At 41.1% G+C, this 21,506-nt stretch overlaps 1 protein-coding gene across 3 annotated transcripts in view; it reads left to right on the top strand.

Annotated features, from left to right (window-relative positions):
- The window catches only part of TMEM45A (transmembrane protein 45A), a 99,964-nt gene that overhangs the window by 59,947 nt on the left and 18,511 nt on the right, over positions 1-21,506 (top strand). Inside the window, exon 1 of one of the 3 annotated variants that reach the window (XM_036348318.1) lies at positions 17,528-17,707. The exons of the other annotated variants lie outside the window; for them this stretch is intronic. The gene's annotated coding sequence lies outside the window, so the exon portion shown is untranslated. Of the gene's footprint in view, positions 1-17,527; positions 17,708-21,506 lie in introns of those variants that run through there. 3 annotated transcript variants of the gene reach the window in all.

The following is a 21,506-nucleotide window of genomic DNA, read 5'->3' as shown; positions in this document are numbered from 1 at the left end:
AATTTATATTAGTTCACACAAACACTCCATCCATGCTTTTGTTCCGGCCCTCCGGTCCAGTTTAAGAACCCATTGTGGCCCTCGAGTCAAAAAGTTTGCCCATCCCTGATCTATCATCATCTATCCATCCATTTATTTATTTATTTGAAGAGAGGTCTTTTACTTTTGTGTGTTCTTATATATTTACTAGAGGCCCAGTGCATGAAATTTGTGCACTGGGGGTGGGGGTGGGGTAGGGTGTCCCTCAGCCCAGCCTACACCCTCTCCAATCTGGGATCCCACAGGGGATGTCCAACTGCCGGTTTAAGCCCGATCCCACAATCCAAGACTGCTGGTTCCCAACCACTCGCCTGCCTGCCTGCCTGATTGCCCTAACCAATTCTGCCTGCCAGGCTGATCACCCCCTAACCACTCCCCTGCCAGCCTGATCAATGCCTAAGTGCTCCCCTGCTGGCCTGATCACCCCCAACTGCCCTTCCCTACTGGCCCAGTTGCCCCTAACTGCCCTCCCCTGCCAGCCTGGTTGCTTCTAACTGCCCTCCCCTGCAAGCTTGGTCCCCCCCAAGTGCCCTCCCCTGCTGGCCTGATTGCCCACAATTGCCCTCTCCTGCCAGCCATCTTGTGGCTGTGGGTGCCACCATCTTTGAGGGCGTGGCAATCAATTAGCATATTCCCTTCTTATTGGCTGTGGGCACTGCCATCTTTGCAATGATGTGAGGGTCAATTAGCATATTCCCTCTTTATTAGACAGGATTCTTAATTTATTTACATGTATTGCTTTTATAATTCAAAAAAGCAGTCAACATAACTGTAATGAGAGACAATTGATGATGAAAGAAAAATTTAATGCATTAATTTCAGTTCAGTAAAAAATGAATATTTATATGTCAGCATACATAAGGAGACTCTCTCCATGTATGCATCGTTTAAAAATTTATTTTATTTATTTATTTATTTTTAATATATTTTTTATTGATTAAGATATTACATATGTGTCCTTATCCCCACATTACCCTCTACCCTCCCCCCCGCTCATGCCCTCATCCCCCCCCCCCCCCCCCCCGTTGTCCGTGTCCATTGGTTAGGCCTATATGCTTGCATATAAGTCCTTTGGTTGATCTTTCCCCTTACCCCCACCCTCCCCTACCTTCCCTCCAAGGCCCGACAGTCCAATCAATGCCTCTCTGTCTCTGGATCAGTCTTTGTTCATCAGTTTATGTTGTTCATTATATTCCACAAATGAGTGAGATCATGTGGTATTTATCCACTCTCCAGTTCCATCCTTGCTGTGCCAAATGGTAAGAGTTCCTTTTACTTCTTCCTCTTCTTAAAGAATACCTTTCAGCCGAAACCGGTTTGGCTCAGTGGATGGAGCATCGGCCTGCGGACTGAAGGGTCCCAGGTTCGGTTCCGGTCGGGGGCATGTGCCTGGGTTGCGGGCACATCCCCAGTGGGGGGTGTGCGGGAGGCAGCTGATCGGTGTTTCTCTCTCATCGATGTTTCTGACTCTCTCTCTCTCTCTCCCTTCCTCTCTGTGAAAAATCAATAAAATATATTAAAAAAAAAAAAAAGAATACCTTTCAGCATTTCATATAATGCTGGTTTGATGGTGATGAACTCCTTTAGCGTTTTCTTATCTGTGAAGCTCTTTATCTGACCTTCTATTCTGAATGATAGCTTCGTTGGATAAAGTAATCTTGGTTGTAGGTTCTTGGCATTCATCACTTTGAATATTTCTTGCCACTCTCTTCTGGCTTGCATGGTTTCTGTTGAGAAATCAGCTGACAGTCATATGGGTACTCCCTTGTAGGTAACTGACTGTCTTTCTCTTGCTGCTTTTAAGATTCTCTCTTTGTCTTTTGCTCTTGGCATTTTAATTATGATGTGTCTTGGTGTGGTCCTCTTTGGGTTCCTTTTGTTTGGGGTTCTCTGCGCTTTCTGGACTTGTAAGTCTATTTCTTTGACCAGGTAGGGGAAGTTTTCTGTCATTATTTCTTCAAATAGGTTTTCAATATCTTGCCCTCTCTCTTCTACTGGTACCCCTATAATTCTGATGTTGGTACACTTGAAGTTGTCCCAGAGGCTCCTTACACTATCTTCATATTTTTGGAATCTTTTTTCTTTTTCTTTTTCGGTTGGGTCTTTTTTGTTTCTTCGTATTTCAAATCTTTGACTTGATTCTTGGGATCCTCTTGTCTGCTGTTGGATCTCTGTATATTATTCTTTATTTCAGTCAGTGTATGCTTAATTTCTAGTTGGTCCTTTTTCATATCCTTGAGAGTCTCTCTAGATTTATCGAGGGTCTCACTAAATTTATCGGCGGTTTCCATAAAATTCTTGAAAAACCTTATAAACGTGGCCTTGAACTCTATATCCAGTCGTTTGCTTTCCTCCATTTCTGTCATTTGTGACCTGTTTCTTTGTCTCCGCATTTTTTATGCTTCCCTGTGTTGGTAGAGTGATTTTGTGTGCTAGGTGTCCTGTAGGGTCCAGTGGCTCAGCCTCCCCAGTTACCTGAGGTGGACACTCTTGGTGCACCCCCTTGTGGGCTTTTTGCACAGTCTTATTGTAGTTATGCCTTGATTGTTGTAGGATCACTGGTAGGAATTGACCTCCAGGCCAATTGGCAGTGAGAATCAGCTGCATCTGCAGTGGGAGAACTTCTGTGCTGAAGACACCCTTCTGGGGCAAGACTTGCTTCAGTGGGGTTTTGGTGCTCACTGAGTCTGCCCCCTGAATGTGTCCCTTATGGATCTGAGGAGTTGTAATCTGGATGGTCCCCCTCTGACCACTGGGTACACTGGCTCTTGGATCTAAAGAGGTGCTAAGTTAGCCTCTGCCTGAGGTTACACAGCAGGAGCTATGAAGAGAACTGCAGATTCCCCTTCCTTTTTTTGGAGTTTTGAGGTACCCTGATGAGGCCCAGCTGTGAAGCAATGCAAGCTGCTGTGGGGCCTTGGGCCTTCTCTTGGAAGTTCTGGGTCTGTGGCCCAGCTGCAGTTTGTTAGGTAATTTTCAGGTTGCAAAGGGCCGGGACATTCATATGCAAAAGCCTCTGCCGCAGCCTGGGTGGGGCGGGGTCTCAGGGAATCAAAGGGTGGAGCAAGCAGCTATGGCGGATTCTCAGCCCTGCCCTAAGGGGCCACGCGTCTCAGTGTCCCGGTAATTGCTGCAAGCATCTCTGAGGGAAAGCCGACCTCAAGTTCCGAATTCTGCCCGCTGCCAGACAGTCCAGTTTGTCCCCGTATGAGTCCTGGGTCCCCAGAGACTTCCTGGAACCGGAGTTCAGAGCAGTCGGGAGCTTGTGACTCCCTCCTGATTCAAAAAGACAGCCGCGTCCTCAGGTGCTAGCCCCTTTCTGCGCGCGCGAGCCTCCGTACCTCTGCACTTTACTTCCGCAGCTCCTCTGGCTCTCAGTGTGCTTTTCTTTCTTTCTAGTTGTAGAATTTCCACTCAGCCAGCCTTCCTGCAGTTCTGGATGATGTCCGTTTTGTCATTTTGGTGTATTTTTGAAGTTGTTGTGGAAGGCAGCAATTTCCCGGTGTTTATCTATGCCGCCATCTTAGTTTCTCCCTGTTATTTTATTTTTTGATTACAGTTTGTAGTTAACACTTTTCTGCATTAGTTTCAGGTGTATAGTTCAGCTGATAGACATTCATAAAGGTTACAAAGTGTTCCTGAGGTAATACCCTCCTGGTTCCATACAGAGTTATTATATTGTTGACTATATTCCCTATTCTTTACCTCACATCCCCATGACTATTCTGTAACTAACAATTAGTACTTTTTATTCCCATCACTTTTTTCACCCCACTCCCAACACGCCTCCCCTGGTATCCATCAGTCTGTTCTCTGTATCTAGAAGTCTGTTTTGTTTGTTTGTTTATTTTGTTCTCTAGATTCCACGTATAAGTTACATCATGTAGTATTTGTCTTTGTCTGACTTACTTCACTTAGCATAATACCCTGTAGATCTATCCATGCTGTCACAAATGGTAAGATTTTATTGTTTTTTAATGTGCCAAGCTTTTTTATCCACTAGCCTATTGATGAGCACTTGGGTTGCTTCCACATCTTGACTATCCTCTTATATAATAAAGAGGTAATATGCAAATTGACAATCACTCCAACACACAAGATGGCTGCCCCATGTGGACACAAGATGGCCTGCAGGGGAGGGCAGTTGTGGGCAACCAGGCCTGCAGGGAAGGGCAATTAGGGGCGACCAGGCCTACAGGGCAGGGGGGTTGTGGGTGACCAGGCTAGCAGGGGAGGGGCAACCAGGCCTACAGGAGAGGGCAGTTGGGAAGGAAAAGGCCTGCAGGGGAGGGCAGTTGGAGGGATCAGCCCTGCAGGGAAGGGCAGTTGGGGGGCGAACCAGGCCTGCAGGGGAGGGCAGTAGGGGGAACCAGGCCTGCAGGGGCGGGCAGTTGGGGGTGACCAGGCCAGCAGGGGAGAGCAGTTAAGGGCAACCAGGCTGGCAGGGGAGGGCAGTTGGGGGCAACCAGGCCAGCAGGGGAGAGCAATTAGGGGCAACCAGGCTGGCAGGGGAGGGCAGTTAGGGGTGACCAGGCTGGCAAGGGAGGGCAGTTAGGGGCGACCAGGCCAGCAGGGGAGGGCAGTTGGGGGCAATCAGGCCAGCAGCAGAGCAGTTAGGTGTTGATCAGGCTGGCAGTGGAGTGGTTAGGGGGTGATCTGGTTGGCAGGCAGGTGAGCGGTGGGATTGGGCCTAAACGGGCAGTCGGACATTCCTTGGGTCCCAGATTGGAGAGCATGCAGGCTGGGCTGAGAAACACCCTCCTCCCCGTGCATGAATTTCGTGTACCGGGCCTCTAGTTGTATATAATACTGCAATAGACATGGGGGTGCATATATCCTTTCAAATTGGTGTTTTGGGTTCCTTTGGATATATACCCAGAAGTGGAATCACTGGGTCATAAGGCTGTTTTATTTTTAATTTTTTGAGGAACCGCCACACTGAGAAAAAAACAGTTTATTAATGCATGCAGTGCATGTCACAGGGGGAAAAAACCTGAGTGAAAAGTAACTCCAGGTGGTGGCTTAAAATTCCAGTTTATACAGCATCTTCAGCAAAGAACAAAAAATTTGTAAGGAAATGACAGGAAAGGAAAAGCAGTTTTAGGAGGCAAACTGTGAGAAGGTAGACATATGGAAGCAACTAATGAAGTAAAGTTTGTTTGCAGATTCCTCTGGTGCCATCTTTGAGCCAAGAATCTATTTTCTGTGAAAGAAGGATTTATAATCTGCCTTTAGGCAGAAAGGGGAGGGGAGTAGAGAGAGCTTTCCCTGCATTTGCTGCTTCTTAATTGCCTTCAGCTCAAAATAATTTTTATATCAAAGAGGCATATTTTAGTGTGAGGTATTCTGGTTTCCTGCACATGGTAAAAGGGATTTTGGAGATTTGATTAAGTGAAGGATTTTAGGATTGGAAGATTACTATGGGTCGTCTGAGTTGCCCAATGCAATTACATGGGTCTTGGGCAGCTGTGGGCAAACTACGGCCCACGGGCCGGATTCGGCCCGTTTGAAATGAATAAAACTAAAAAAAAAAGACCGTACCCTTTTATGTAATGATGTTTACTTTGAATTTATATTAGTTCACACAAACACTCCATCCATGCTTTTGTTCCGGCCCTCCGGTCCAGTTTAAGAACCCATTGTGGCCCTCAAGTCAAAAAGTTTGCCCTTCCCTGGTCTTGGGTCATCAGAGAGAGATTTGAAGATACTGTGCTGCTGACCTTGAGGATGGAAGAAGGAGCCAGGAGCCAGGAATGTGAAAAGTCTCTAGAAGTTGGGAAAAGCAAGGGAATGAATTCTCTCCTAGAGCCTCTAGCAGGGGTGGGGAATATCTGGCCTGTGGGCTGTGTAAGGCCCGAGAAATCATTTGGTCTGGCCCTGCCAAGGCATTAGGGGTGAGTTAATTAAATGTTTGACCAAATATAGCAGGCTAATTTTTTTAATGGCATTTTAAAATTTTTATTTTTTGGCAAATTAAGTTTAATACGCAGATACAAAACAAGATTCACAGCTTTTACAAATCATTCAAATAGCATTGTAAATAATTTTTTCAAAGCAGGCTAATTTTTAAGTTGATAACTTTGTATGGCCCATGAATGCTATAAATATCCAAATGGCCCTTGGCAAAAAAATGGTTCCTTACCCCTGTTAGAGTCTGGGTGCGTGGCCCTGCTAACACTTTGATTTTACTCCAGGGAGATCCATGTCAGACTTCTGACCTTCAGAACTGTATGTTATTAAACTTTTGTGGTAATTTGTTAGAGCAGCAACAGGACACCAATGCAGGGATATTTGCTGTAGAAGGAATGCTGTCCACCAGTACCCCAGATATTTGGGTTCCTCTTCTCCCTTCTACCACTTACTGACTCTGGACATTCAGGCAAAACATGAAATGTCTCAAGCTCAGCTGCCTCTTCTCTGAAATGGAATCAATACAACCAATGCATTCGAGGGCAACACTGGGCTGATGGCCTCGTCCACTTCACAGAGGCAATCCCTACCGCAGCCTGATCCTCCGGCTCAGCTCAGCTCAGCTCAGCCCGGCTCAGCGCTTCGAAAGTGGAACCACTTTCCCCACTCCCCCAAGCTGAGCCTGAAATCTTGGGTTAGTTTATCAATAGCTGAAAGTATGTTGTTTCTTTACTTGTCATAGGTACTGTCCAAAATCAGGAATCATTATTTCTTACATTGGGATTTAAAAAATAACAATTACACTAAACAGTGAGACATAAATTTCCCAACACCAAGAGACTGAGAGAAAAAAGAATTTTCCTGCTGATGATTCCTCCTCTACTCCAGTCAAAATTGCACAGTGCTCAGCTATCACCATACTGTTTCAGCCCCTGCTTATGTGATTTATTTTTTCATAAGCTAGATTGGAACATGTCATCTTGTCATCACTTTCACTGTGTGATGGACACAGATTATTATGCCTTCGTTGGTCATCTGTTTCAAAATGGGAGATGTAGACCTTTATACGATTGCACCTAGGACAAATGTATTTGGCAGTGATGACATCCAGTGATAAGTCCTTGGCTTCCTGTATTTCATATTTAATGCCCTGCCCCCCTTTGTCCTTAGTAGTAATGTGAAATGGCAAACTTAAAAGATGTTTATGTAGAAGGTCATGGGAATTTTGCAAACATCATTTTTCCAAATGATGTTTTGTTTGTTCTATTAGTTGCAATAGTGTGTACATTATCTTTCTGAAAAAGGTGCACATAATCTTGGATGGGCTTACTTTGATACAATAGTTAACAGCTAAATTTGTTACATTTCTTTTTTTTCACAAGAGAAAAGAAAAAATTCTTTTTATGTTAAGGGGATTTGACAAAGGGCCTTCTAACTAGTACTTTTAAAACAATTATTAAATTTATTGGGGTGACATCCTATATAATAAAGAGCTAATATGCAGACTGACCATCACACCCTTGCAGAAGATGGCCACCCCCATGTGGTCACAAGATGGTCACCACAAGATGGCCAGTAGGGAAGAGCAGTTGTGGGCAATAAGGCCAGCAGGGGAGGGCAGTTGGGGGTGACCAGGCCGGCAGGGGAGGGAGGGCAGTTAGGTGGGACCAGGCCTGCAGGGGAGGGCAGTTAGGTGGGACCAGGCCTGCAGGGGATGGTAGTTGGGGGCGACCAGGCCAGCAGGGGAGGGCAGTTGGGGGGGAATGGGCCTGCATGGCATGGCAGTTGGGGGCGACTGGGCCTGCAGGGAAGGGAAGTTGGGGGCGATCAGGCTGGCAGGGGAGCAGTTAGGTGTCAATCAGGCCAGCAGGCAAGCAGTTAGGGTTTGATCAGGCTGGCAGTCAGAAGCGGTTAGGGACAATCAGGCAGGCAGGCAGGCAAGTGGCTGTGAGCCAGCAGTCCTGGATTGTGAGAGGGATGTCCAACTGTCAGTTTAGGCCCGATCCCACAGGCAGTCGGACATCCCCCAAAGGGTCCCAGATTGGAGAGGGTGCAGGCCTGCTGAGGGACACCCCTCCTCTGTGCACGAATTTTGTGCACTGGGCCTCTAGTTCTATATCTATAAAAGGCTAAGTTGACTCGCACATGCATTATACACATAAAGCTCTCACTGGTGCCAATCGCACACATGTGTTTCAATTTGTCATTGTCAATTATGAATTTGGTTGACATTTCTATTATAGAGAAAGGGCGAATGGTGATATTAAAATATTTCTTCTAATTAATTTTCCTTCAATGTGCATGAATTTGTCCACCTGGCCACTAATTGCATAATAAAGTTATATGGGTTTCATAGATTTGAATGCTGTATAGCAATAAAAATGAATAAACTACAGGTAACAGGATGTATTCTCACAAACAGTTATATGGAATATATAAAACACATATAAAAATTACTATAAAATATATATTAAGTTTAAAACTGGGTAAAACATATATAGAAATTAAAATCAGGATAGTGCTTAATTTGGTGAGAAGTATTGGTAACTGGAAGAGATCTCAAAGAGAAATTTTGGTTTTCTTGTAATATTTAATTTATTAAAGTTTTTGATATGCATGTTATATTTTAATAACAAGAAATTAAAATATAAGATTATATAGATTTCAAGTGTATCATTCTATAATGCATCGTCTGTCATTGTGTGTTTATTATCCAAAGTCAAGTCTCCTTCATGACCATATATTTGACCCCCTTTACACTCTTTTACCGATTTCCACCCCCCTTTCCCTCTGGTAACCACCATACTGTTGTCTATGTCTATGAGTTTTTATTTGTTTGTCTTGTTTGTTAATTTGTTGCTTTCAGTTTTATATCCCACATATGCCTAACATCATATGTTCTTGACATTTTCCATCTGAGTTATTTTCACTTAGGATGATATTTTCAAGACCCATCCATGTGTTGTAAATGCCAGTATTTCGTCTTTTCTTTATGGCTGAGTAATATTCCATTGTATATATGTACCATATCTTTATCCAATCATCTATTGAAAGACACTTTGACCACTGTGAATAATGCTGCAATGAACATAGGGATACATATATTTTGAATAAATGTTTTCAAAATTTTCAGGTAGGTTGCTGGGTCATATGGTAACTCTATTCTTAGTTTTCTGAGGAACCTCCATACTGTTTTCCATAGTGGCTGCACCAATTTACATTCCCACCAGCAATGTATGAGGGTTCCTTTTTCTTCACCTCCCCAGCACTTGTTATTTCTTTTCTTGTTGATGACAGCCATTCAAACAGGTGTGAGGTGGTATTTCATTGTGGTTGTCCTTAGCATTCACTAAAGTAGCACTTCCTAACTGGGGAAGGAAATGTGATTTTTCTCCTTGGGACGTTTATTAATATCTGTAGACATTTTTGATCATTACAACTGGAGGAAAGTGCTGCCAGAATCTAGTATGTAGAGGCCAGAGATATTGCTAAACTTCTTGGCACAGATAGCCCCACGTAACAAAGAATTCTTGGGCCTGAGATGTCAATAGTGCTTGAGAAATTCTGCCCTTGACCAGTGTTTCTCAAACTTTAATGTGCATATGAATCACCTGGGCTCTGGTTAAAATGAGGATTCTAACTTGATCTCATGTCCCTAATGGACAGAACTGTACCTGGCACATCATGATTGTTTCATAAATATTTGTTGAAAACATGGATAAATAGTTAGAGAAATGAGGGAATGAATGATACAACAGGCAGCCAAGAGCACTTGCTGTCATTCCCATACATACCTCTGAGTAATCTTAGAGGCACTTATTCCAAAGAAAACTGAATTTCCTCTCAACAAGCCAGAAACTTGTCAAAAGCTTTTCTCAGGGAATCACAGCTGTCCTCAGGTAAAAAATGACTTCCTTTCTCTGACGTTTCACACTGTTCCCTCTGACACAGGGTGAGGGTTCAATGATGAGTTATTTTAGATGGATACAGTGAAAAAAACAAACAAACATGGAGGCCCTAAACCTGGCCCCACACCTGAACCTTCCCCAAGGGAAAAGGACTCAAATAAAATAAAATTGATGTGTGTTGGTGGCAGGAGGGAAGGAGGAAGTAGAGAACCAGAATAGGTTTTCAGGGGAAAATCAGATTAGAATGAATTTCACCAAGTAGCCTGCTGGGGAAAAGACATCCACCCATAGGCAATATGAAGCTGAAGGGTCGGGGAACTGGATGCTTATGTAGTTTGTAAGTCTATGAGTTTCAGAAATCAGAGATTTATTAGCCCTAGTTGGCAAATCATTTCTTTTCTCCTTATTCTTGACTCTCTGGGCTTCTATCAATTATCTTCTGTCTACCATCCCTTCCACACACAGATATCCAAGCCAAGCCTAAATTTGAAATTTGATCCAGCAGTGTCTTTCTTTCCCAAGTTAGTCCTCGTGCTCTTGGAAGCAATTTGCTTAGAATCCTGATGCTTCTCTACTGCCTACTGAGAATGGGTTGTGGCAGGCAGAAGGGAGAATAGGAAGGGGGAGGAGCAGTATGCAAGAAAGTGGGTAAAGAGAGGCGAGTCAGCCAAGGCCATGAGAACTGGGCTACAGAAGTTCTCTGTAGCTAGGACAAGGATTTATCCAGATGCCATTGTAAATAGAGCTCCTGACAACAACACTCCCCTGTTAGAAGGTGTGATGTAAATGAATGTGTCAACACTGTTGATTCAGGTGCATTCACTGCATTTTGGCCATACATTGCGTAGTAAGCTAGTATGGGCCACTGGGTGCCTGTGCCCCAAACCTGGACCACAATTACACAACTTTCTCCTCTGGGCAGAGAGTGGAGACTGAGTTTGGGAGTCATGTCTCTAAGGAAACAGTTCATCAAGAATGATGAATATTCTGCGTCTTCCCTGGGACCTCCAAGGAATTCAGGTTTGCTATGAGGCTAACAGAGTGATGTCTGAATGTCACCAGATGGGTTACTAAAGAGGTCGGAGGAGTTCCCTTTTCTGGACATCTTTAAATAGAAACTAGATTTTTGTATTATGGAATGGTTTTAAGGGTTCTGATACATATCTCTGTTGTATCTCTTCTTTGCTCAAAACATTCAGTTGCTTCTTATTGTCCATAGAATAAAGTTTAAACTTCTTAACTTGGCATTTAAGTCCTCTATTATCTGGCTCTAAACTACCTTCCTAGGTTTTGTTTGAGAAGAAATTAAAAAGAACTCAAAAAGCAGCAAACTAGAAATAGAATGAAACTTCCTCCATTTGATAAAGAATAGCTACACAAAACCTACAGCTAACATTGTACTTAATGGTAAGAAACTAGATGATTTCTCCTTAAGATTGGGAACAAGGCCAGTATTTCTCCTTTAACCATTCCTATTTAACATTATACTATAAGTCCTAGCTAGTGCAGGAAGGTAAGAAAAAGAAATATAAAGTATACAGCTAGAGAAAGAAGAAATAAAACTGTCCTTGTTTGCAGATAACATAATTGTCTATGTAGGAAACGCAAAGAATCAACAACAGCAACAAAACACACACACACACACACACACAAAAACCTACTGTTGCCCATAGGCTATTATAGCAAGGTTGCAGGTTACAAGGTCAATATATAAAAGTCAACTGTTCTTCTGTATATCAGCAATGAACAGTTGGAATTTGAAATTAAAAACATAACACTGTATTAGCACCATCCCAAAAAAGAAAAGGAGAGAAAAGAAGTACTTAGGTATAAGTTTAACAAAATAGGTACAAGATCTATATAAGGAAAGCTACAAACCTTTAATGAGAGAAATCAAAAAAGATCTACATGAATGAGGAGAGGGTCCATGTTTATGGATAGGAAGAATTGATATTGTTAGGATGTCAGTTTTTCCCATAACCTGATATACAGACTCGATGCAATCCCAATCAAAATCCCAGCAAGGTGTGTGTGTGTGTGTGTGTGTGTGTGTGTGTGTGTGTGTGTTGACAAACTGATTTTAATGTTTATATGGAAAGGCAAAGACTCAGAATAGCCAACACAATATTGAAGAACAAAATCAGAGGACTGACACTACTCAGTTTCAAGAATTACTATAAAGCTACAGTACTCAGGACAGTTTGGCATTAGGGAAAGGAAAGACATTCATTTAGATCAGTGAAGCAGAACAAGGGATCCATAAATAGACCCACATAAATATAGTCAAGCGATATTTGACAAAGGGGCAAAAGCAAATCTGTATAGAGAAAGGATAATCTTTTCAACAAATGATGCTGAAACAACTGTATATTCACATGTAAAATGAATGAATAAGACACAGTCCTTCTATCAATATTTTCACAAAAATTAACTTAAAATGGATCACAGACCTAAATGTAAAATGCAAAAGCTATAACATGTCTAGACGATAACATAGAAGAAAATTAGGGTGACCTTGGGTATAATGATGAGTTTTTAGATAAAACAAGAAGTACACGATCTATGAAAGAAGAAAATGTATGTTAGACTACATTATAATTAAAAACTGCTATGTGAAAGACACTTTTAAGAGAATGAAAAGACAAGCTACAGACTGGGGAAAAATACTTGCAAATTTTATCTGACAAAGGACTGACATCCAAACTATACAAAGAACTCTTAAAAATCAACAATCAGAAAGCAAATAGAACCCAACTGAAAAGTGAGCAAAAGATCTGAACAGGTACCTCACCAAAGAAGATAAACAGATAAAAGAAAGTATGTCAATCAGGGAACATCAAATTAAAACAATCAATGAGAAGTCACTGCACACACATTAGAATGGTGAGAATCCTGAACACTGACAACACCAAATCCGTGAGAGGGTTTAGAACAATTAGAACTCTCTCTTATTCATTGCTGGCAGGAATGCAAAATGGTACAGCCTTTTTGGAAGACACTTTGGCAGTTTCTTACAAAATTATTCATACTCTTATTATATGATCCAGGCTTGTGCTCTTAGGCATTTATTCAAATGAGTTGGGAACTTACATACATGTAAAAACCTGCATATGAATATTAATAGAAGTCTTATTCATAATTGCCAAATCTTGGAAGCAACTAAGATGTTATTCAAGCCCTGGCCAGTGTAACTCAGTGGATTGAGTGTTGGCCCATGCACCAAAGGGCCACAGGTTTGATTCCCAGTCAAGGGCATGTGCCTGGGTTGCAGGTTCAATCCCTGGGCCATATGCGGGAGGCAACCAATCCACGTGTCTCTCTCAAATCAATGTCTCTCTCTCTCTCTCTCTCTCTCTCTCTCTCTCTCTCTCTCTCTCTCTTCCTTCCCTTCCCCCTTTTCACTCTCTCTAAAAATCAATGGAAAATATCCAAAACAAACAAACGGCTCACTTTTTCCCTATCCTTGCTAATACTTGATACTGTCAGTCTTCTAAAATTTTGCCATTCTAGTGAATGTGCATTGGTATTTGTTATTTTAATTAACATCTCCCAAATAACTAATTATGTTGAACATCTTTTCCTGTGCTTCCTTGCTATTATGTATAAAAGTTTTAATTTTTGATGTGCTCAAATTTATCAGTTCTTTTTTTCACTATTTTGCTTTTTGTATCTTGTTTAAAAAATCTTTCCTATCCCAAGGTCAATAGGAACTTTTCAATATTTTCTTTTAAAAAGTTTTAAAATTTGATTTTTCACAATTAGGTTTTTAATTCACCAAAAATTTAATTTAGAATCTGGTGTGAGGTAGAGGTCTACTTTAATTTTTATCTATAACTAGAGATTTAATTGCAAAAGCACTTTTTTCCATTGAGTGGTTATTTGAATTGTTATTTCTGACACCAACTTCTCCAAAATGTTGGGATTCCAGCTGTATTTTCTTTAGTCTCCTACTCCTGTGGTAGAAATGACTTCAAAATCTCCTGTATGTTTCTGCCACCATGAGTTTAATTCATGCTGTTCCTTATGTCTGGAGTGCTGTTCTCTTTTACCTCCACCTTTCAAAATCCTATTAATTCTTCAAGGTCCCGCTCAAATGGCCCTTCTAGTCTTCCAAGACCCTATCATATGTCTCTCTCCTGCCCCTAAATTAAAAGAAGGGGCTCAACACATAAAAATATTATTTCTATTAAACTGATTTAAGTGACATTGGTCAACATGATCATATAGGTTTCAGGTGTGGGTTTCTATATTACAAGATCTGAATATTGCACCATGTGCCCACCACCCAAAGCCAAATGTCCTGTCACCATATATTAGGATTCCCTTCTCCCCTCATTCCCTTCCCTCTTGCAACCACCACACTTTTGTTTGTGTTCATGAGTTTTAGTTTTATATTCCAGATATGAGTGAAATCATATGGTTCTTAGCTTTTTATGACTGATTTATTTCATTTAGCATAATATTTTCAAGGTTCATCCATGTTGTTGCAAATGGCAGTATGTCATCCTTTCTTATGGCTGAATAGTATTCCATTGTGTAGATGTACCACATCTTTGTCCAATCCTTTATTGCAGGACGCTTTGGTTGTTTCCATGTCTTGGCCACTGTGAATAATGAGCATAGGGGTGCATATATCTTTGCAAACACATGATTTTGAGGTTTTCAGACATATACCCAAGAGAGGGATTGCTGGGTTGTATGGTAGCTCTATTCTTAATTTTTTGAGGAATTGCCAGATTGCTTTCCATAGTGATTGTACCGATCTACATTCCCACCAGCAGGGAATGAGCACACCTCTAGTATTTTATTCCTTTATTATAAATCTTAGTTCATCTCTTTGGTATCACAGTCCTATGTCTTTGTCTTCTTTATCTGGACACTGCTAACCCTTACATGTTGCAATGGTAGACAGAATAATGTCCCATTCTACCTGCCATGTTTAATTTTTAGAACTTGTGATGTATTACCTTACATAGCAAAAGGGATTATTTTGCAGAGGTGGTTAAATTAATCACCTATTCCCTTAAAATTGGAGAACATTTTCCAGCTGAGTTACAGAAGCAATAGAAAATGAATATACTTGCTCACCATGGAGTCCCCAATAACTCGAAGCAGATCCTTAGGTATATATGAAATACTCAATCATTGTTCATTGACTTGAACTTGTAAAGCAGTATAAAGTGGAACTATAAAATGACTTCTTTAGATTCTTACCACATCACTGATACTCATATCTAGCCTCTAGACCAGGGGTGGGCAAACTTTTTGACTCGAGGGCCACAATGGGTTCTTAAACTGGACCGGAGGGCCGGAACAAAAGCATGGATGGAGTGTTTGTGTGAACTAATATAAATTCAAAGTAAACATCATTATATAAAAGGGTACGGTCTTTTTTTTTTTTTTTTAGTTTTATTCATTTCAAGCAGGCCGGATTCGGCCTGCAGGCCGTAGTTTGCCCACAGCTGTCCTAGACCAGCGGTTCTCAACCTGTGGGTCGCGACCCCTTTGGGGTCGAACGACCCTTACACAGGGGTCGCCTAAGACCATCCGAAAACACATATATAATTACATATTGTTTTTGTGATTAATCACTATGCTTTAATTATGTTCAATTTGTAACAATGAAAATACATCCTGCATATCAGATATTTACATTACCATTCATAACAGTAGCAAAATTACAGTTATGAAGTAGCAACGAAAATAAAATTATGGTTGGGGGTCACCACAACATGAGGAACTGTATTAAAGGGTCATGGCATTAGGAAGGTTGAGAACCACTGTTCTAGGCTGTTGTCAAATGAAGACCTTGCCGACAACTCAGCTCAGCTTTCCCGTTTGTTGGCAGCCCGGTCCACTCTGCCTTTGCTCATCGCATGGTAAATACATACTCAGGCTACACACGTTCCCCTCCTTTACATGTGCTGATGACTCCATGGTAGAGAGTCCCAGCAGGAGAAGCCCTTTCAGTGTTTAACCTATTCAAAGGTTATTGATAAAAATTGTTTGATGGGCTAATCACAGATGTTTCCTAGTGTTTGCCCTTATCTAGGGGAACGGTATGAGATTTGGAATCAGATATATGAGGGTTTTGGAATCTTAGCTCTGGTCTATACTAACTCTATGACTTAGAGTAGGTTAGTAAATCTCTTGCATCTCAGCTTCCACATACCTACGGTGGAAATGATACTCTCTTGAGTTGTCTCAAAGATAAGATAACTGAAAAGTTATTAGCACATACCAGATGTTCAATGAATGCTAGCTTCTTTCCCATCTCAGGTGCAACACTACTAACACAAACAGTCCAGGCTCCTCTTTACATTGAAGAGTTGGTTACAGGCAGGTGATGAAACATAGCATTTGTTCTTACTTTCTGTTTGCCTCGCCATCCATCATATTTTCAAGTTTATAGTTCTATTTGTTATTCTGGATGTTTGGTTAAGAATTGTCCATGTGACGTAAATGGTTTTAGTTATTTAAAGATTGAGATGGGTATGGGAATAAAAGGCAGGATGTCGAAGAGATCAAAATAAAATAAGATCTTAATAATATCTGATAAAATAAAATAACTAGAACGGTGGCACTCTAGCATGGTTATTGTCTTGTGACAGAGTCATGTTATTACTCTGGCCTCAGGAGCAGCTGTTGAGCCACCCACCTCTATCCAAAATGAGCAAACACATCAGGTGCCAGGGTTCATGACACTTGACAGTTGACAAATGTCCTCTGGGGTATGGTGGTGGGGAGGTTACATTTAAATTTTTCTGTCATAGTGCCACTCTGCTTGTTTTCATATACTCTAAGACTTTGGTTCGCAAAACTCAAGAATACATAAAACTTAACTGGTGAGTGCTTGTTGAAATGTAGACTCCTGGGCCTCCCCCTGCTGATGGATTCAGTAGATCTGAAGGGGGCCCAGGAATCTGCATTTAAATAACACTACAGCTGTTTTTGATACTGGTTGCCACCCAAGTCAGTGTTTTAGGGAGGTCAGGTCCATGCAGGAGCTCATTACTCACTGGCTATTTATTGAGTACTAACTAGGTGCAAAACATTATATGGGAGGGGCCATGGCCCTAGCTCACCAAGCATTTAACAGAGAGGATAACAGCTGCTTACTCTCAAGGTTAGCCATATTGTTCCTTTCTTCTTATTCCCATTCATGTTGTGCAAACCTCACATTGGTTTAGAATAATTTGTTCACTTATCTCTCTACCAGATTGTATATTCCTTGGGAGCAAGTGAACTTTATTATTGATGTATCACAATTTTTTTCCATCATCTTTTGCTATTCCTATACCTTTGGCTTTGGTCATGACGCCAGCCCTGGCACCTGTGGTAATCTCTTGCTTGAGGTACTGTACGTTAGGAAATGGATTGTCTTTATAGGACTTGTCTAACAGGCTCTATTATGTTACCACTGCCATAACCATTTCCTTTGTCTTATGTTCATCTTGATGGCCTGGAGAGAGAGAGCACTGATCACACATGCCCCACTGGCTTTGGTTCTCATAGCAGGTGGTACATGCCTGAAACCAGTGGTCATGTGGGCGGGGTAATAAGGTGAGCCTCATTGGGAAATACTCTATTGCACAAGTTTAGACAGAGAGGTATGATGCTCAAAAGGGTGTGGTCCCTAGATCCACATTTATGCAGGAATTGTGACATTCTGAAGGCTCATCTGCTCAACTTCATTCCTGGAGACATGAGCACATTGGTTTAATCTCCAAGGAAGAACAGCTTTAGATTGAGAACATTCAGTACCTGCTTTTCCTTCTTGAGAACAGAACCATTATAAATTCTGGGAAGAAGAAAATTGAGTTGAACTTGACATTGAGAAAAGTGTGAAGGTAAGAAGAGTTTAACTAAGAAAACTTCAAAACAGTTGAAATTTGGGAAAGTGCTTGTATGAAATGCTTGAGAGTCAAAAATATTTAAAGCTACATATGCTTACATAATACTTTGAGTGTTAAGGCAAATAGTAAAGTGAAGCTTAAGAAGTAGTTCAAATTGTTTTGGTGTATTAGAATTTACAGATGTGTTTTGGAATATGAGTCATTAATTGAGATTTAGGAATACTTTGTTTTAGTGGTGGCTCAAGGTGAAATTTTGGTTGAAGTTTTTCTCCATGGTTTTCATTTTCTATTGACATTAGCTATTTGGTTAATTTCACCAAGAAAACTTTAGAATATTTTTTTCGGATCTACTTTCCTCTTTCTGTGCACAGGCCTACTCTGAACTTTATGTGACTGTAATACTGAGAATTAACACCTAACACCCAATTTAGATCTTGGAAATTTAACCAATATTATCTCTAAGTGCTAGAGTTTTAAAATATTTCCCTTTTGGGTATTGAATGAGTGTGTGTGTGTGTGTGTTTGTGTGTGGGTGTGTGTGTGTGTGTGTGTGTGTGTGTTGGAAGAGGGCAGTCAGAAGGAAAGGGGCCAATATGGGTGTCTGGAGTTGTATCTCATCTTTAACCCAGAGGATGATGTTTGGTGTCATTAGGAGCAGAGGGGTTTTTGGATGGGGGAGGAGTATGCATTTTCAGGATGAACTGCAGTTAGGAGTCAGGGATTGAATCTTGTACTCTTGTGGGCCTGGAAGAACAGTTTTCCCTTTGTGAGATTATAAGTGGTGAGATCAGGCAGGGAGGATGTTGAAAAGTACCCTTTTGTTTCCTTGCCTGGAGATTTCCCCTGGGGTTTCTGCTGGCTGTCCGGCAGGTATGTTCTGCTTTGTGGGCGAGGCATGCCCTCTGTTCTCCAAGGGGAAGGTGTCTGTTCTTTGGATTAAGATCTAATCAAACTCTGGAGTACTCGGATTTTACAAGTAATAAATTTTGTCTACAGGGAATAGTAAAGCAGGGAGCAAAAAATAGATCTATGGGTAATGGTGTCATCTAGGAGATGACACTGAAGTGATATTTGAGGAGTTATGCAACTTTTTCTTTCCACATTGAAAATGAAGTAAAATGAATGTCATTTGCAGTGGCAGGAACAGCTGGGTTTGTTGGGTCAAGCAAATATAGCAAACCTGTTTATTGTTATATAGATATAGATATAGATATAGATATAGATATAGATATAGATATAGATATAGATATATTTCAGAGGGGAAGAGAGAGAAAAAGATAGATAGAAACGCATGCCCACATTAGGGATCAAGCCCGCAACCCAGGCATGTGCCCTTGACTGGAATCGAAGCCGGGACCCTTCAGTCCTCAGGTCAATGCTCTATCCACTGAGCCAAACCAGCTAGGGCTAGCAAACCTGTTTTGACTTCGTTTTGCTTGGGTCATTTAAACAGAAAATGATTGGAACCATCAGATTGTTTTAGATTAAATGGTTAAAGATACAGAAGTTTATAACTGAAGTAGAAATAAGAACTAATTTTCCCTCTCACTCTGATCGCTTCCTATCCCTCTTTAAAAACCATCAACTACGTACTCCCCATTCCCTCCTTATCACACCCTAATGGCTGTGTTGAGATAGACTGGTTTGCTTATTAAACTGGGAACTGGGTACCTTGATAGGTATAAGAGGGCCTCTCTCCTATCTGGGCCACCAGGGAGGATTCCCCAAGCGGATACAACTGAAGGGGCTATGGGAAGTCAGCCAAATTTGGGGTAGGGGATAGTAAAGCAGTAGAGGCAATAGGTCTCAATAACTAATTCATTTTCAGGGATATGGGTGGACTCTATGGTGATTTTCATATTCTGAATTTGAGCAAGTGTGTGAATGGTGGTGTTAACCAAAATGGCTAACTGGGGAAAAAATGATTTTCTGGCAGCAGGTGAGTGGATATTATGATCAGTTCAAATTTGTGGTATGTTGAGTATAAGTGCGCTTTGAAACATCAGAGTAGGAATATTTTTTAAATAAATGACCCACTATCCAGGTCCAATGAGGGAGTAGAAAGAATAGATTTCAGAAACATATTCTGTAATTGCAATCAAGAAATTAAATAGCCACAGAAAATTCCAGTAACCCTCTAAGATAACAGCTGAAGAAATGTTATAGATTGTACATGAATAACAACCAAGAGAATTTTATGGATGCTTCTCGCTTTTCAGCAGTTAGTATCCAAGTAAAATTTTTCATCGGGGTTTACTTTTGTTTTACTTAGGTAGTTTGAGGTGGGTTGAGAATAATATGAGCTTGTTTAATAATACTATGGCTTAGTTGCATTAGAGTAACTCATTTTAATTTTACTAGGTAGGTAGGTACTGTTTTTTGTCCAATGTTACAGAAGAAAACACTGAGGCACTTAGAGGTTAAATAACTTGCCCAAAGTCATGTAGCTAGTAAATGATAAAGTTGGGATTCATTTCTAGTCAGTCTGAATCCAAAGCCTCTTCTCAGTTTTTAAAAAAATCCTATATCTATCTGTAACTATATCTCCTGTTATGTAAGTTATTTGAAAACTTTATTTAATGATAAACTTGTTTAATCATTCTCCTAATTTTAGACATAAATATTGTGTTTAATTTGGTGCCTACATCTCCAGTTATATTTTTAGGATACATTTCTAGAAGTGGGTTTCTATAAGGCTCCTTAAAATATATCCCCAGAAAAGCTCAAATAATTTACAAGCTGCATGTATTTTTTAAAATTCCACATAGAAGTATTTTTCAGTCCCATAGTGTTGCCTAAACCAAGATAAACAGGATAACTCAGGAACATTATGAGGAAGATGGTGGTTAGGATAATGAATCATAGAGTGTTAGAGCAGGAAGGAACTCCAGGTTTTACCTAGGCCATCTTTTCTTTTATTAATTAAGAACTAAGGCCCAAGAGGTTAAGGACATGCCCGAACCATAGCACTAATTAGAGTCAGAGTTAGGAGAAGAACCTGCACTATGTGATCTATTGAGCTGGAGTCCCTTGGATGGTTCACATGGTTCAGGATGTGCTGAAATATCCATTTGGGGTGTTGAGTAGATATTCAAGAGAATTTTATCATCTGAGTCAGTTTCACAGCCTCCCTTGAAACATCACAGTTGTGTCAGGGGGATGTGGAAGTAACCCAAAAGGGTCTGCCCTGAATTAAAAGGCCCACTATCCACCCAGGGAAATAAAGAACTCTGCTGGGCCAGGGGAACACCAAAGTCCCCTTTCATGGTAAGATCTAAAAGGCTGATTCTGAACTCTCTCTTCCTTATTCCATAGATGGTATCATACATTTGAACAAAGGGCTGCTCACATAATTCAAAACTTGCACAATTCAAGACTGATTTTCTATAGCGCTGACCAAGAATGGAGAACATTTCTGTTTATTATTGCTTCAACATGCAGCAGTTTACAATGGCTTTGCCTTGGTATCTATCTGGGTTAACAGCTGGGTTAATCTGTTAAGCTTCAAAGTTTCAATGACTTGGCACAATCAAGGGTTGAACAAAATCTGAAGCGTGCTGGTTAGCCACCCTCTATGTTGCAGACATGCCATGTCAAGGTTGCCAAGTCAGGGGAAGAGAGGTAAAGGAGTCAGGTAGGCTCTGACGTGACTCAGCCTGAAGAAATAAATGCCACAGACCACTGGCCAGAACTAGAAACATGGTTCTGATTGAACTGGAGGAAGGCTGGGAAAAGTGTGGAGGAACACACAGACATTTGATACACACTAATGGTCTCTTCCACACATTTGATT

The sequence above is a fragment of the Myotis myotis genome, unplaced genomic scaffold, assembly GCF_014108235.1.
Source record: "Myotis myotis isolate mMyoMyo1 unplaced genomic scaffold, mMyoMyo1.p scaffold_m19_p_2, whole genome shotgun sequence".
Lineage (NCBI taxonomy): Eukaryota > Metazoa > Chordata > Mammalia > Chiroptera > Vespertilionidae > Myotis > Myotis myotis.
Note: the sequence above shows the minus strand (reverse complement) of the source record. Positions and strands in the feature narration are given on the sequence as shown.